A 15,622-nucleotide genomic window follows, 5' to 3' on the forward strand; every position below is an offset into this window, starting at 1 on the left:
CTGTTTTCTCAAGCTTGTTCACCACAAGTCTGCAACTGCTTGGGTTATCTTGAGAGTTTGATTTCACGATAATTTTGTAATCAAAAGTGGAAGATTGGCTATCATTCGGAGGTACTCATATACTCTTCTCTGGTAAAAATTATTTATCTACTATCAATTGAGATATGGGCAGGATTTTGAGATTTGGATTTAAAAAAAAAAATAATTACAGGATTTTAAATGTTTGGGTTTTATTCAAAATGAAATAACAATATAGTAAGATCCTTGGATGTATTAATATGAATTTATTATTAGAATCATGATTACCCATTGCTGGGCAGTGATGAAGTTTGGAAGAAAATAAATAATAGAAAACTTTGTAGTTATAGCTTGTTTTAATGAGTTGTGGGATTAAATGTTACAAATCAATTTATTGAGTTATTACAGACTAATTAGTGTTTTAGAACCTTAGTGGAATTTTCCTATAATAAGAGAACTGTGTATATAGTTGTATTCTTTGGACATGTATTAATTTAAGTTGAACTCAATTGTCATGTAGTTAGAGAAATTGGTAACTTGGGATTGCCTGGAAGATACGCGGAGGCAAAGTTGAGCTTGTAATTGAGATGAGTTAAGGTTTACTTTCCTAGTAGGGAATTCCATTATAACCCGTGTGCTCCATATGTTAGTTAAAGCTAAGTCATGTCTTCTCGTGATCCAATGCTCAGTTCACTTATTCTTATTCAGTACGACATTATATGTGACATGAATAAATGCTTATGTGTATTATCAATTGTTATGTGTCTTTAATTGTGATATTTATATTCAGTAGGGAGAAGTGGCCAATCTCCCCCAGCGTGAGTGCCATGATGTCAGGGTTACCTACCCCACGCTCGTAGGTGCCAATCGTTTGTTGGGGAGATAGGCCGACGCTCCCCCGTACGTGTTCCCAGATGCTCATGTACGCAGGGCCATTATGCGTAACAATTAACTTTGCAAAGTCATATCTTAATATATATATATATATATATATATATATATATATATATATATATATATATATATATATATATATATATATATATATATATATATATATATATTATAACTCAGTTTCTATTTCAGATATTAGTTATGGGCTCAATTTCTACGTTAAGTTTCAGTTTTAGATTACAATTTAGCTTACAGTTTCAGTTTCCAGATTATTACTTGGCTGTAAAATTTTATATGATTTATATGATTTTCTGTATATCCCTTTTCTTTCTTATATTTTTCAGAAGGTCTCGCTCCTCCTTTTTAGGAGGTAGCTTATGAGACTTACTGGGTATCCTTTAGTGGTACTTAGCCTGTTTGGGCCTGCTACGTTGTGTGGAAGGTATTGAGGATGCAGGTATCGATGCACGTAGCTAGAGGAGATATTCTAGCTTCAGTTTATAGACTCCGTTGATTCATCTCAGTGGTAGCGGACCCTTTTCAAACTATTATTTATAACTTCTTCTTTTTTACATTTATTTTATTTCGAGAGATGCCCCCATAGGCTATGTATTTTAAATTTTATTTTTCAGATTCTAGAGGCTCATGACTTGTTAGTGGGTCTGTATTAAAATATTTTGGGATTTGTCCTCTATTTATTATATTTTATCAGTCAGCGTAAGAACTGAAAATTTGATTAGAATTAATATTTAAGCATGTTAGTTTCTTTGCTATTGAACTTGAAGTTTGTTACAAAATAGTACAGGGCTCACTCAACGAATGATAAGGGTTGAGTTCCAATCACGTCCCACCCCAGTTTGGGGGCGTGACAGTCGTGTTCTTCGACATCGGTTCGTAGTCGGCCTTCAATTCTAAGTTAGCACGATTTATTGTTGCCTCGTTAAAAACCTTGCCAGAAAACCCATTTGGGACAAAACTGGTTCAAGGGAAAAAGATTGCAACACGTGCTTTCAGGCCTAAAAATTGTGTCATTCTTTTACGGTCGCCTGCAAGTGTTAGTTCAAAATGAAAATAAGTAAAAGGAATGAATGGGGTCGTACCTTAGCAGTAATATCACCTCAAGTGAGTTATGTTCCAGTTGTTCGGCAGTTGCTCACCGTTCATTATTCCGAGTTTGTATGATCCTTTTTTGGTGGTCTCGATAATTTGATAAGGACCTTCCTAGTTCGACCGCAACCTCCCCAACCTCCCTTCGTTTGGGTCCCGAGTGCTTGGCGTGACCTTCTTTGGCATTCATCTCATTTTCGTACGAACTCCTTCGTGTCCTTTTCCATGTCAAACCAGTAGTAGCCGGCTCTGATCATCTTTCGAACCAATGATTAGGCGCCTGAATGATTTCCGCAAGTACCTTCGTGAATTACCCTCAAAACGTACTCAGTATCTCCTGGTCCTAGACATATTGCGAGCGGTCCATCGAATGTTCTTCTGAACAGGGTTCCGTCTTCGGTCAAGCTAAACCGGGCTACCTTCATGCGCAGGGCCCTCGATTCTTTTGGATCTAACGGTAGCTTTTCGGTTTTCAAATATTCAATATATTTGTTTCTCTAGTCCTAAGTTCGGACCGTTGAGTTTATCTCAGCGTGGCCTTCTTCCACTACTGATCCCATGAGTTGTACGTACGAATGCCCCCAAGTTGAACTCATCGTCCTCGAACGACGACCCTAAGTTAGTAAGTGCATCGGCCTCACTGTTTTGATCCCGAGGTACGTGTTGTAGAGTCCACTCCTTGAACCGATGTAATGTTACCTACAACATATCCAAGTACCTTTGCATTCATTCTTCTCTGACCTAGAACGTCCCATTAACATGGTTCACCACAATGAGGGAGTCACACTTAGCTTCGATCACCTCTATCCCCAAGCTTTTGGCTAGTTCGAAATCTGTGACAATGGCCTCATATTCGGCCTCGTTGTTAGTCAATTTTACAGTCCTAATAGATTGTCTAACTACATTGCATGTTGGTGGCTTCAATATGATGCCAAGTCCGTACCCTTTTGCGTTCGAGGTGCCATCCATAAAAAGGGTCCAGATCCCCGAAAAAGACCCCGAGTTCAACAATAACTCTCTTTCGACCTCGGGTGTTAGGGCCTGCATAAAGTCACCCACAAAGTCTGTCAAAATTTGATATTTAATGGTGGTCCGGGGCCGATATTCAATATCTTACACACTGATTTCCTCGACCCATTTGGCCAACCGTCCCGAGAACTCGGGCTTATGCATTACATTCCTCAATGGGTAAGTAGTCACAACACATATGGGGTGATATTGAAAATACGGTTTCAGCTTTCGAGATGCACTTAGCAAAGCAAGCGCCAATTTCTCTAGGTAAGGGTATCTAGTTTCGGCCTCGCCTAAAGTCCTGCTAACTTAGTGAATTGGAAATTTCATACCTTTCCCTTCCCGGACTAGGACTCCACTTACAACTATCTCCAATATTGCCAGGTACAGGTATAGTTGCTCGTCTATCATCGGCGTGTAGAGCAGTAGTGGGCTTGATAGATATCGCTTGAGCTCCTCCAAGGCCCGTTGACACTTCGTGGTCTAAGAGAAGTTATTCTTCTTTTTCAACAGTGAGAAGAACCGGTGTCTCTTGTCAGAAGACCTTGAGATGAATCGCCCCGGGGCGGCTATGCGTCTGATTAATCTTTGTGCGACATTCATGTTGTCCACAACAGTGATATCTTCAATGGTTTTGATATTATCAGGGTTGATCTCGATTCCCCGATTGGACACTATGAATCCGAGGAATTTACCAGATCCGACTCTAAATGCACACTTCTCCGGATTCAGCTTCATATTGTATTTCTTCAATATGCTGAAGGTTTCCTGCAAATATTTTAAATGGTTCTCTTCTCACAGGGACTTAACCAATATATCGTCAATGTAAACCTCCATTGATTTTCCTATTTGTTCTTCGAACATCCACTTTTCTAGGCGTTGGTAAGTGGCACCAGCATTTTTTAGTCCGAATGGCATCACATTATAGCAGTAGGTGTCGTACTTAGTGATGAACGAGGTTTTTTCCTGATCGCGCGGGTTCATCCATATTTGGTTATACCTAGAATAGGCGTCGAGAAAACTGAGGATCTAGTGGCCGGCCGTCACATCGATCATGCGATCGATGTTGGGCAGAGGGAAGGAGTTCTTGGGACATGCCTTATTCAAGTTTTTATAGTCTACACATATTCTAAATTTATTCCCCTTTTTAGGGACTACCATTACGTTTGCTAACCAATTCAGGTACTTAACCTCCCGGATGGACCCTGTTTTAAGGAGTTTAGATACCTTATCCTTGATGAAAACATGTTTGACCTCGGACTGGGTATCCTCTTCTGCTTGACTGGGTGGAACTTTGGGTCCAGGCTTAGCTTGTGAGTGGTTATTTCCGGCAGGATCCCTGTCATATCAAGGTGGGACCAAGTGAAACAATCTTTATTAGCTATAAGAAATTGAATGCGTTTTTTCCTTAGCTCGGGGCTTAGCCCCGTGCCCAGCTATACCTTTCGATCGGGCAAGTGTTCGGTTAGTATGACTTGATCCAGTTCCTCGATCGTTGATTTGGTTGCATAGGAATTGCCGGGGGCTATGAAAGATTTGGGAACTCTGTAGTCATCGTCATCGCCTACCCCTTGTTTCTCCAGTTCTGTCAAGGCTGGCACTAGTAATTGCTATTTGGCCTTCAAATTTAGACCCTTCGATGTCGATAGTGTGGATACTGGAATCACCTCATCGACCGCGAACATCTCCTTGGTGGCCAGCTGTTCCCCTAAACTGTTTTGATTCATTCGAGTGTTGGTAATTCCATCACCTGGTGCAGTGTTGATGGTATTGCTCTCATGTTGTGAATCCATGGCCTCCCGAACAAAGCGTTGTATCTCATATCTCCTTCGATTACATAGAACTTGGCTTCATGAATGGTTCCGATGACATTCACCAGTAATGTTATCTCCCCTTTAGTGGTCTCACATGCCATGTTGAACCCGTTCAGGACTCGGACCGTAGGTACGATTTGATCTTGTAGGCTTAGTTGTTCCACGACCCTCGATCTGATGATGTTGGTTGAGCTACCTGGATCAATTAACTCACGCTTAACTCGAGATTTATTTATGAGTACAGATATTACCAATGCATATTTGTGGGGATGCAAGATCCCCTCAGCGTCTTCGTCATTGAAAGACAAGGTTCCTTCTAGTACGTAATCCCGAGTCTGTTTTTCCCTTGTGATAGATACTTTGGTGCACTTCAGCATCAGTCCCTGGGGAATGTCGACACCACCGATGATCATGTTAACGAAGTGCTGAGGTTCCTCCTATTTGGTCTGCTTATTAGAATCCCTGTTCCAGAAGTGGTTCTTGGACCGATCACTCAGGAACTCTCGGAGATGTCCGTTGTTGAACAGTTGGGCCACCTCATCTCTTAATTGTCGGCAGTCTTCTGTTCTGTGGCCATGAGTGCCATGATATTTTCACATTAGGTTAGGATCCCTTTGGGCTGGATCAGACTGTAAATGTCGAGGCAATTCGGTATCTTTGATGCATTCGATGGCAGATACAATAGCGGCAGCATCAACGTTGAAGTTGTTCTCTGATAATCTTGATGCTTCTTTAGGCCCAACGTGCCTGTCGAAGTTTTTTTTGATCATGAGTCCCCGGTTTCTTCGACCTCGGTCATTTATCCTTTCATTTCTGATAGGATTCCGCCCAGACCTATGCCCAGACCTACTGCTTCTTCGATCTCTATTGTACGACTGATACTGATCCCTGTTTGATATCGGTTCAAGGTCGATGTCTCCCTTGACTATGTCGATGGTTTTGACGGGATACACGGACCCGAAGGGACCCCATGCTGATCATCTTCGACCCTGATTTTTTATTAATACCGGCTCTAGAAATCGGCCCAAGTGACTGGCGGATATTCTACCAAGTTTTGTTTCAACAGATGTGAAGCCAACGAGCTTCGAATGTTGAGTCCTTGGGTGAAAGCCTGAATGGCCCAATCATCCATGACCGGGGGCAAGTCTATTCATTCCATTTGAAATCGGGATACAAATTCCCTGAGCATCTCGTCATCCCTCTGCTTTACTTTGAAATGGTTTGACTTCCTAGTCTCAACCTTGATAGCCTCGGCATGTGCTTTTATGAAGGAATCTGCAAGCATAGCAAATGAGTCAATAGAATTAGGAGGTATGTTATGATACCATATCATAGCTCCTTTTGACAAGGTCTCCCTGAACCTTTTCAACAAGACAGACTCGATCTCATCATCCTCCAAGTCATTTCCTTTGATGGCACATGTATAGGAGGTCACATGCTCATTTGGGTCGGTCGTTCCATTGTACTTAGGAATCTCGGGCATGCGGAAATTCTTAGGGATCGGCTTTGGAGCCGCGCTCAGAGGAAAAGGTTTTTGAACGAACTTCTTGGAATCCATACCTTTTAATATTGGCGGTACTCCAGGGATTTGGTCGACCCTGGAATTGTAGGTTTCCACCTTTTTGTCATTAGCTTCGATTTTATTCTCCCCTGATTCTACCCGTTTTGTTAGTTCCTCGAGCATCTTTATGATCTCGGGGTTGGTCCCTGATTTATTTTCATTCGGACTCTCAGTGATCGGTTCATTTCTGAGGGTGACTTCCCAGGATGGATCGGGTTCAATTTAGCTTGGCGCGCGGCTTTGGTTCTATAACTGGGCTATCGCCGCCTGTTGAGCGTGCAACATTTCGAAAATCACCCGTAAATTAATCTCGTTCCCTCCAATGTCTTGTGTATTTTGGGTTGCTGATCGAGCTTCACCACGAACGCTATTCTCGGGGTCGGTAGGTAGATTTCATTGATGGCCATATGCGAATTGGTGTCAATCAGTCCAGCGACCGGGATTCCGATGGGATCAACAGGTGGTATCTCACCACTGGGTACTATGTTCTTATTTTCGCCTCATCGTCAACATGTAGAGGTGCTGACTAGAGTTTGACATTTTGAGCTTTAACCTGAAATTAGAGACACTTCAAAGAACAAGTGTAAAGTAGGGTGTGTTATGGAAATTTGTATCAAATAACCACTATTATCCTTAGCCCCACGGTGGACGCCAAATTGTTTGCCCTCAAAATCGGATAATAATTAAATTTATAAGTGGTCTTAAGGATACGTGAATTTATTTGACATAGAGCAGTAAATAAAGATAAATTAAACAGCTAAGGATGAAGTAAACTCAAACTGCACGAGGAAGATGATTTAAGCCTTAATGAAATGTTTACCCTCGATCCGGGTTCGTAACAACAAGCACTGGAGAACGAAAGCAAAAGAACTAATAACGGAAACAATAATGATATATTGCCTTTTAATGCGTGTTACAATCTGTTTTATGAATTATCAGACCCCTTTTATATAGTAGAGGACTCCTACTTTAGGTAGAATTCTATAAAAAGTTAAAAAATCTCTTGATTTACTGATTACCGGTTCTTTATTGATACGTGTCGGGATTCCCGCCGTAATATCTGACCGGTCACGGATATTTTAGTCTTCTGTTGGCTATGCTAATAATGTTTCTTCGAGCTCGTTCAAGGCTAGGACCGATTCCAGGATCACGGCCTCGATATTCTCGAAGGCACGCATTCTGCTCCCGGGCACTATCCCGGTGGGACTTGGGGTCGATCTTCAGTCCTTTATCGACATGTTTCGAGCCTGGCCTACCATGTCGTAGGCGGGCTCGATTTTGATCATATACAACAATCAAATGATAAAGATGTCCTTTTAATCCTTTGTGAAAGCTATGTTAAAATTGAAAATAAAAACTTATATATCCTAGTTTATTTAATATAATACCAAACACATATTATATAATAATTATGGGTATGTTTGGAATGGAGGATTTTTTTTTGAGTATTTCCAAATATTTTATATTTAGTTGGCTTAATTATTTTTGAAAATATTTTCTTTAAAAACTCATTTTTCTCTAATTTCAGGAAAATAACTTCCCTAGCAAGACGAGGGGAAAAGAATTTTCGAAATTCTCCAACTAATATTTTCAACCATCTGCAACCCCACCTCCACCTCCACCTCCACCCACCCAACGCTCCCATAATCAAACCCACCAATATTCCCAGGCCACAAACCTTTATGACCCCCTCCCCTCTTTGCCCGCCCCAACCCCCCACACCCTCGACCCGACACCCTCGACCTCGACCGCCACTCCTTACCATGACTCTCAACTCCTAACCTCGAACCATCGACTCTCGATCACCGGTGCCCGCCCCTGTCCTGCCCGACCCCTCAGCCTCAACTCTCGCAACCCCTTGGCCCCCTTGCCCATATTGTCTAACTCGGGCATCAGTTCATACAATTCATGAATAGTATTTTAGTCGAATATTTCACCTTTATTCCTCGGTGCTCCAACCCACCTCAATCCCTCTACTCTCACCTCCTACCTCGACCCCATCTAGGGTTGTTCAAAATCGAACTGTAACAGTGATTTATTGGTTAACTGTTTAAAATTTTATAATTAACGGTTTAGTTCGTGAATGATTATTCAATTTTATTATCGGATAAATCGTTAATCCATTTAGAATTATTATATTTATATTTTTACCCATTATGAAGCAACTTCAATCTCATCATAACTTATTTTTTGGGTGGGACTAGACAAATCTAGATAGTTCTCAATACATTTATGTTTAAATGAATCATTTAACTTAGTAACCGAAGGAAAACTATGTTAACTGGATTTCCATTACTGTTTTTTTTTCTTGTCGAAACATTTGATATGGTAATTATGAAACAGAAAATGTTTAGAAAAATGCTATAATCCCAAATTCTCTAGGTTTAGAAGAACTAGCATATAGACATGCAAATTTAATATGCGTGACTAAACCAAAATTAAAAGGATTCAATATAAATGTCCAGAGAAACATAAAAAATACGGCAAACATTTTTTGCATTTGGTTTAAGGGCATCGTTCCTTGCAGATCATTTATTCTTAGCATCTCCTGCCTTTGTCTTCTTGACATCGCGTACTTTCTTGGCTCTATTCTTCCGCTCCTTCATCTGCTTTCTTGGCTTCTCAACCTTTGTGTCTAATCCATTCCTGATCAACATGTACTTCATTACTGGTTAAGGATCCTCATTGTATTTTGGCTTGCTTATTTTAAATGAATTAAAGAAGAAGAAACTCTCATTAACAATGAGAGCTTCATTAGCCTACTAGAGTGTGACGGTGATCAGATTGTCTATCTATTATTTACTACCTTACTTATGTAATTTTTACTGTCTATTTGATTTAGCCGATAAAAGGACCCGATAATCGCTAATCTGAAGGCTAACTAATTAGTATATTTCCAAGCCGATAACCAATAAGTCGAATCACTAAGCGTAAATACCTGTCTAATCCGCTCGATAAGCAGCCCTAACCCCATCCCTAGCCTTTAACCCCCTCCCTCGGATCTCTCCACCTCTTCTCTTCCCTTTTTTTTAATATCATTCCTTAAGTCCTATAGGTTTGATCCATAGAATTTGACACATTTTCTCATTGAACCCTCTTTAGCCTTTTTGTTTGAGGGTTGCCACACTATCACGATCCCAATTTTCCTCCATAGGATATCGTGACGGCACCTAATCCCTAAGACTAGGTAAGCCTAACTAGCATGCGGAAATAACTCAATTAATAATTTAAAATCTCCACAACTTAGTACATATGCAAATTTCACAAAACCCGGAGAAATACAAGTCACAAGCTCTATAAAGTAACACTGAATATCTCTATACATCAGAGATAATAAGGATAAAGAAATAACATAATATAGGTAGGGGGCTCTAAGGCCTGCAGACTCCGGAAGGTATACCTTGAAGTCTCCACGTACGGACTCAACTCACGGATGCCTAGTCTGGTAGGAAATACCTGAATCTGCACAAAATGATGTGCATAAGCATAGCATGAGTACACAACAGCGGTACCTAATAAGTGCCAAGCCTAACCTCGGTAGAGTAGTGACGAGGTCAGGTCAGGGCCCTACTAGAAATAATAAGAAACATGACGAAAGATTTAACAATATATTAAAAATGACAATGGAAAAGAAACAAGTAAGGAGTATGCCACAATTTAGCTACACAGAATAAAGGCAAGTAATACATAACGAAAGAAAACAAGAATATTATGACCCAGAATTTAAGCAACCAAAATAACAAGCGAAGAAATAGAAAGTATCAACAAGAGTCACTACCGAGGTAACGCCTCGTAATCTCAAATCATAAATAAATTCACAATCTTTCCTCATATCACCGTAGGAGCCTTTGCATTTAGTTTTTAAAAATATTTTTTCTGAAATAGCATCCCGCATTTTAGCCGACGTTATCACACGACATGGCTTCTAGTAGTTCTGCTACTAGCCACACGTATCAACGCCACCTTATCTCACCGCATGCGCTTCAACACTCAAGCCTTATACCACTGCATGCGTACAATATCATAACATATCACAATTCGCACCTCAAGTGCCCAAATATTACAACTTACCAAAAAAATCAACAATAACATTATTTTCCACAATAAGGAGCCCACAACTCAATCACAATGTACACAAAATCTCAATAAAATATCTAGGAGTGAACAAATCAACAGAATAAAATTTTACAATTTAACACTTTGCTTCAATATGATTTGGAGCCTTTATATCTCAATACCAATTTCAACAATCAGATATTTCATATTTTTACAATTCAAGTAAGAAATTCAACTTTCAAATAATAAGAAGAGAATAAAAAGGAACAAAACTTCAACTAAACAGGTAAAGTAATTAGCAAGAAAAAGGAAAGGAAAATAGGACATGTGAAAATAGACTAACTATGATAAATATAACATGATAAAATAACACAATTAATACGTGACACGAATCTACACAATTAAAGATAGAATTTTCCACATTTAGCCCGTACACACTCGTCACCTAGTGTACACGGCTTTCACACATCACAATTATCATAACAACACTAATCCTAACGGAAATTTCCCTCTCACAAGGTTAGACAAGTCACTTACCTCAAATCGCGCTAACTCAATCCACTAGTGGGCCTTTTCCTCGATTATCCAACTATGAATGGATCGAATCTAGCCAAAACAATTTCATATTATAAATATAACCAGAGGAAACTAATTCTAACGATAAAATTTATGACATTTACAAAGAATTTAAAAGGTCAACTCGGAAAGTCAACGCGTGGACCACGTCTCGAATTTACAAAAGTTAAGAAATCTGAACCCATATTCAATTGTGAGTCCAACCATACCAAAATTACTAAATTCCGATTAAAACTAGGCCCTAAATACTCAAATTTAGCAAAAGGGTTTTTTCACAAATGTTTCAACTTAAAATACCAATTAAATGTTAAAAACAATAATAGATTCGGGTAATTTAATCAAAATTAAGTTAGGAATTCATACCCCCAATGTTTTCCTTGAAAATCTCCCGAAAAATAGTCTCACCCGAGCTTTCAATATCCAAAAATGTGAAAATGAGAACAAACCCCTCAAAAATTTCTATTTCTGCCCAGAAGATTCGCTTTTGCGACAATGAGGTTCGCTTGTGCGGGAGCTCTCCTGCGGAATCGAAGCGCACCTGCACAAAACACTCAGTCTAGACATCTCCGCTTCTGTGGAAAATTATCTGTCTGCGCATGCGCGCCTGCGGATGTTATGCCGCACCTACGACCACTGGCGCCCCTACACACTTGCCATCGCAGAAGCGAAGTCGCTTCTGCGGAGATTTTCTCACTTCTGCGACCTCAGCTGGGCAAGGCCAGCTTCGCCTCTACGATTCAAAGCTCACTTATGCTATTCAGCACATGTGGCCAATCCCTCCACTGATGCGATGACACCAAAACCGGGAGCTTTAGCAATTTGCACAAGTCCAATTTTTATCCGGATTTAATGTGTTTCACACCCGGGGCCCTCGGTACCCCGTTCGAATATACCAACCAGTTCTAAAAACACATAATGGACCTACCCGAAGCCAAAAATCATATCAAACAACATCGATTCAACGAATCGCAACCCAAATTCAAGCCTATGAACTTCTAACTTCCGAATTACAAAACTAATGTCGATTCATACCAAAACAACTCCGATTCATTCTAAATTTTTCACACAAGTCATAAATAAAATTATGGACCTATTCCAACTTCCTAAATCAAATTCTGACTCTGATATCAATAAAGTCAACTCTCGATCAAACTTTCCAAAAATCTTCCATTTTCCAACTTTCACCAATTTACATCGAAACGACCTACGGACTTCCAAATGAACACCCGGTCGCGCTCCTAAGTCTAAAATCATTATACGGAGCTATTGGAATCATCAAAACTAAATTCTGTGGTCTTCTACACAAATGCCAAACTACTGTCAACTCTTACAACCTAAACTTTAAACTTAGGGACTATGCATCTCATTTCACTCCGAAACCAAAACCAAACACCCTGGAAAGTTACATAACCACAATATAGCATAGAGGAAGCATAATTTAGGGGATCAAGGGTAAAATACTCAAAATAACCGACCGGATCATTACATCCTTCCCCACTTAAAATAAATGTTCCTCCTCGAACTAGTATAGAGACATACTTAAGGTGGTGAAAAGATGAGGGTAATAGCTACGCATATCATGCTCGGCCTCCCAAGTCGCCTCCTCAATTGGTTGACCCCTCCAATGAACCTTTATTGAAGTAATGTTTTTTGACCTCAACTTTCGAACCTGTTTGTCCAAAATAGCCACTGAATTCTCAACATAGTTGTTGTTGTAGGCAAACGTTGCAAGCAGCAAGAACCCCTAAACTCCATCACACATACACAGAGTATATCCTCCAATATCTTAATTGTATGCTCGGACTGTCCGTTCATCTGAGAGTGAAATGTTGTACTCAGTTCAACCCATGTGCCCAACTCATATTGTACCCTCCAGAATCATGATGTAAACTGTGTACCCCGGTCAGAGATGATGCATACCAGTATGCCATGCAGCCTGACAATCTCGCGAATATAAACCTTAGCCAGCAGCTCTGAGTAATAAGTAGTCACCACTGGAATGAAATGAGTCGACTTGGTCAACCTATCAACAATCACCCAAACTGCATCAAACTTTCTCTAAGTCCGTGGAAGCCCAACAAAAAAAATCCATAGTAATCTGCTCCCATTTCCACTTTGGAATATCTAGCTTCTGAAGCAATCCACCTGGCCGTTGATGCTCATATTTCACTTGTTGACAATTTAGGCACTGAGCTAGATACTCCACTATGACCTTCTTCATTCTCCTCCACCAATAGTGTTGTCTCAAGTCCTGATACATCTTGGCAACACCCGGATGAATAGAGTATCATGAACTATGAGCCTCTTGGAGAATCAATTCACACAAACTATCTACATGTGCACACATAACCTGCCTTGCATCCGCAACACACCGTCATCCCCAATGGTAACCTCCATGGCATCGCCGTGCTGAACTGTGTCCTTAAGGACAAGTAGATGGGGTCGTCATACTGATGCTCTCTAATACGATCATATAGAGAAGACTGAGAAATCACACAGGCAAGAATTCGACTGGGCTCCAAGACATCCAATCTAATAAACTGGTTGGCTAAGGCCTGGACCTCCAATGCTAATGGCCTCTCTGCTACTGGTAGATATGCTAAACTGCCCAAACTCTCCACCTTTCGACTCAAGACATCAGCCACTATATTGTCCTTCCCAGGATAATACAAGATGGTGATATCATAGTCCTTGAGTAACTCTAACCACCTTCGCTGCCACAGATTAAGATCTTTCTATTTGAACAGATGTTGTAGACTCTGATGGTCGGTATAGACCTCATAGTGGACACCGTACAAGTAGTGCCGCCAAATCTTCAAGGCATGAACAATAGCTGCTAACTCAAGGTCGTGGACATGATAATTCTTCTCATGTACTTTAACTGTCTAGAAGCATATGCAATCACCCTACTGTCTTGCATCAACATCGCGCCGAGACTAATACGCGACATATCACAATATACAGTATAAGACCCCGAACATGTAGGCAACACCAACACTGGGGTTGTAGTCAAAGTTGTCTTGAGCTTTTGAAAGCTCTCCTCACACTCATCGGTCCACCTGAACCGAGCACCCTTCTAGGTCAATCTGATCATAGGTGCTGCAATAGATGAGAAACCCTTTACGAATCGGCGATAATACCCTGCCAAATAAAGGAAATACCGGATCTCAGTATCTGATGACGGTCTGGACCAACTCTGCACTGCTTTGATTTTCTTCGGATCTACCTGGATTCCCTCACTCGACACTACATGACCCCAAGAACCCCACCGAATCAAGCCAGAATTCACACTTTGAAAATTTTACATATAACTTCTCTTCTCTCAAAATCTGATGTACGGTCCTCAAGTGCTGCTCATGATCCTTCCAGCTCTGGGAGTATACAATAATGTCATCAATAAACACAATAACGAATGAGTCCAGATAGGGCTGAAATACATTGTTCATCAAGTGCATGAATGTCGTTGGGGCGTTGGTCAACCCAAATGACATTACAAGGAACTCGTAATGACCATATTGAGTCCTAAAAGCAATCTTCGGGATATCTGACTCTCAAATTTTCAACTGATGATAGCTAGACCGCAAATCAATCTTCGAGAACACTCTGGCACCCTGTAGCTAATCAAATAGGTCATCAGTGTGTTTCAATGGAAACATGTTCTTTATTGTAACCTTGTTCAACTATCGATAATCAATACACATGTGCATGGAACCATCCTTCTTCTTTACAAACAAGACCGGAGCACCTGAAGGCGATACATTGGGCCGAATGAAACCCTTATCAAGTAAATCTTGCAACTGTTCTTTTAACTCTTTCAACTCTTTAGAGGCCATACGATATGGTGGAATAGAAAAGGGTTGAGTGCCCGGTAACAAATCAATGCCAAAGTCAATATCCCTGTCGGGCGGCATGCCCGAAAGATCTGATAGAAATACATCTGAAAAATCCCTCACTATCGAAACTGACTCCACGGTATAAGTATCAACATTGATATCCCTTACAAAGGCTAGATAAGCATTACACCCCTTCTCAACCATACGTTGAGCCTTTATAAATGATATAACCCTCCTAGGAACATAATCTAAAGCATATCTCCACACTATCCGTGGTACATCTGGCATAGCCAGCGTCACAGTCTTGGCATGAAAATCGAGAATAGCGTGATAGGGCGACAATAGTCTATGCCCAAAATAATATCAAAATCTACCATACTGAGCAACAAGTGATCGGCTCTGGTCTCAAAACCATTAAGAACAATTAAACACGACCGATACACACAGTCAACAGTAATGGAATCTATCACAAGCGTGGACACATAGACAGGAGAACTTAGAGAATCACGTAATACACCCAAATATGGAGCAAAATATGATAATATATAGGAATATGTGGAGCCAGGATCAAATAAAACTGATGCATCTCTATGGCAAACCGGGACAATACCTATGATAACTGAGTCTGATGCAACTGCCTCGGTCCTAACTGGAAGAGCATAATATCTGGCCTGACCTCCCTCTCTAGGGTGACCTCTACCTTCCCGCCTCCACCTCCAGCTGGTTGTGCAAGTGGAGTGGCAATTAGAGTG

The 15,622-nt window shown here is 40.6% G+C and overlaps 1 long non-coding RNA gene across 1 annotated transcript in view; it reads right to left on the reverse strand.

Moving 5' to 3' along the window:
• Positions 1–9,130, reverse strand: part of LOC138903511 (uncharacterized) — a 33,122-nt gene extending 23,992 nt beyond the window's left edge. Inside the window, exon 1 of the long non-coding RNA XR_011412696.1 lies at positions 8,973–9,130. This is a non-coding gene — a long non-coding RNA (uncharacterized lncRNA). The remainder of the gene's footprint in view (positions 1–8,972) is intronic.
• Positions 9,131–15,622: the final 6,492 nt, after the last annotated feature.

Source organism: Nicotiana tomentosiformis, chromosome 12, assembly GCF_000390325.3.
Source record: "Nicotiana tomentosiformis chromosome 12, ASM39032v3, whole genome shotgun sequence".
In the NCBI taxonomy this organism is placed as follows: Eukaryota; Viridiplantae; Streptophyta; class Magnoliopsida; order Solanales; family Solanaceae; genus Nicotiana; species Nicotiana tomentosiformis.